The 2,891-nt window shown below is 44.3% G+C and overlaps 1 non-coding gene across 1 annotated transcript; it reads right to left on the bottom strand.

Annotated features, from left to right (window-relative positions):
- Positions 1-2,248: 2,248 nt before the first annotated feature.
- Trnas-uga (transfer RNA serine (anticodon UGA)) lies at positions 2,249-2,323 on the bottom strand. The gene has a single exon. It is a non-coding gene; the product is annotated as a tRNA-Ser (tRNA).
- Positions 2,324-2,891: the final 568 nt, after the last annotated feature.

Raw genomic sequence — 2,891 nt, 5'->3', positions numbered from 1 at the left:
AGAACTTAGAACGACTTAAACCTAACTAACCTAAGGACACCACACACAACCATGCCCACGGCAGGATTCGAACCTGCAACCGTAGCGGTGAGGCGGTTCCGGACTGTAGCGCCTAGGAACGCTCGGGCACTCCGGACGGCCCACCATCTTACCTCTGGCCCGCAGTACAGGCGTCAAGGAACTGTTGGCCTGGAAGACGACGGATTCGCGCCCTCCCATAGGCATGATGAACCGCGCCAATGTACAGTTCCAATGGTCATGTGCCCATTTCAGTCATATTTGCTGATGTCGTGGTGTTAACATTGGTACATGCATGGATCGTCAGCTGTGGAGGGCCATTTTTAGGACTGTTCAGTTCACTGTGTGCTCAGAGACACTTGCACTCAGCCCAGAATTAAAGTTTGATGTTAGTTCTCACACAGTTCTCTGCTTGTCCTATTATACCAGTATGCCCTGCCAACAACGTCAGATATCCGTAGTGATGGATGGCTGCCCAACGACATAACGTCTGCTCGTGGTTTCACCTTGGTTTTGTCACGTGTTGAAGACACCGACCACAGAATTCCTTGAACATGCAGTTTCCAAAATGCTCCTGCCAAGTGTCTGGGCCACCATAACCTGATTTCGTCAAATTCAGATAAATCGCAACCATTTCCCTTTCTACACATGAACAGCACATTTACTGATACTATATACACCAAGCGTGTGTCTGACCAGCAGTCTTTCTGCACCAGGTGACACTGCCGTCGCCTGGATAGGTTTATATCAATAGTAGGTCGGTGGTCATAATGTTCTGGCTGATTAGTGCATGCTTTTAGGTTGCACACATTCCTTTCTTATAAGCTTTTACCAGATCTGGAAAACTGTAGGTATAATGGATTTGCATGTGGTATGTCTACCAATCTGAGGAGTCCATACCATACAAAAATAAGCCCACTCCTATCTCACTACCTTTGTCATGAGTTTTTAAGGTGTCTACATTTAACGACCTTACATGAAAATTATCCATAATAATGTGCGATAAATTATGAGGTCCCAAAAAAAATAGTAATTACATTGTAAGAACAAAGGGCAATTGCAGTTAATCTGATGTACCAAAAAAATAACAAAACAATCTCTACCAATATATGGATAGTGGCATAAAACAAATAAGTTAAAGCGAAACACATTTTGGAGATGAACCGAGCAGGTGGCTAATGATATCGTAAAACTCCCATTATCAAGAGAATGGCGAGCTTCATAGCAGAAAGGGGTAATACCAGAACAATACATTATTCCTTTCAGTGTAAATAAGGCCAGGACCGAGAGTAATTGGCGGCATGTCATTAACAGGGCAAGCGTGCAACACAGAAAGAAAAATAAAACTGTAGTTTCACCTCTAGCGAGATGGTGATTGGCTGAAGCCATACTTGGCAATGTAGACGCGACATGGTTGGGAGATACCCATTATGTAAAAGCATTTTGAGACCTAAAATTAAATCTCTCTCTCTCTCTCTCTCTCTCTCTCTCTCTCTCTCTCATCTAGTAGTGGACTGCACAAGTGTGTGGAAATAACTGAAGGCGGTGAGAGTTTGGTTTCTCCGAAGTGAAGATGATATGTTTCACGTATTGTGGCGACAGATAGCAAAGCAATAGTTAAATATTCCTGCGTGAATTTTTGCGGAGAAAGAAATTGTGCATGTCACTCCAACCCATAGCGAGTGTGCAATAGCCATTATTTCGACTAGGGAAAGATTAATGTTCTACAGAATGCAGGAAAGTTGCGACTGAGTGAATTCCGTCAAGTCCAGAGTAGGGAATTAGCGTTTTAGATCCAGTACAAAGACAATGCCACTGTAGATGTCACTTGGTAAAGTACTATCGCGCATTAAGCCACAGTAAATGTTGAGTCTAGATTTTGCTCACTCCAACTTACATACACTTTGACCATTGAATATCTGAAGCCAGGTTACTAACCTACCCACACATTGAGTACTTGAGAGTTTTTTCATTGGTTCAAAAAGTAAATTTATTCTCCAACAACTTGGTGCACTAACCAGCTACGACAATGTAGATTTAAATGAGCTGATGAGGATTTTTAGAACTATTCTTTCTTGTGATAAAAATTTTTTCATGTATAGAGATAACAATTTTAATAATCATCATTTCAATATGTCCAAGAATTAAGTATCTTGTTATTCCAGAATGAGATTTTCACTCTGCAGCGGAGTGTGCGCTGATATGAAACTTCCTGGCAGATTAAAACTGTGTGCCCGACCGAGACTCGAACTCGGGACCTTTGCCTTTCACGGGCAAGTGCTCTACCAACTGAGCTACCGAAGCACGACTCACGGCCGGTACTCACAGCTTTACTTCTGCCAGTACCTCGTTCCTACCTTCCAAACTTTACAGAAGCTCTCCTGCGAGACATGCAGAACTAGCACTCTTGAAAGAAAGGATATTGCGGAGACATGGCTTGGCCACAGCCTGGGGGATATTTCCAGAATGAGATTTTCACTCTGCAGCGGAGTGTGCGCTGATATGAAACTTCCTGGCAGATTAAAACTGTGTGCCCGACCGAGACTCGAACTCGGGACCTTTGCCTTTCGCGGGCAAGTGCTCTACCAACTGAGCTACCGAAGCACGACTCACACCCGGTACTCACAGCATTACTTCTGCCAGTACCTCGTCTCCTACCTTCCAAACTTTATTGCGGAGACATGGCTTAGCCACAGCTTGGGGGATGTTTCCAGAATGAGATTTTCACTCTGCAGCGGAGTGTGCGCTGATATGAAACTTCCTGGCAGATTAAAACTGTGTGCCCGACCGAGACTCGAACTCGGGACCTTTGCCTTTGCCTTTTGGTAGAGCACTTGCCCGCGAAATGCAAAGGTCCCGAGTTCGAGTCTCGG

The sequence above is a fragment of the Schistocerca gregaria genome, chromosome X (genome assembly GCF_023897955.1).
Source record: "Schistocerca gregaria isolate iqSchGreg1 chromosome X, iqSchGreg1.2, whole genome shotgun sequence".
Taxonomy (NCBI): Eukaryota; Metazoa; Arthropoda; class Insecta; order Orthoptera; family Acrididae; genus Schistocerca; species Schistocerca gregaria.
The sequence above is the reverse complement of the archived record's forward strand: the minus strand, read 5'-3'. Positions and strand labels throughout refer to the sequence as shown.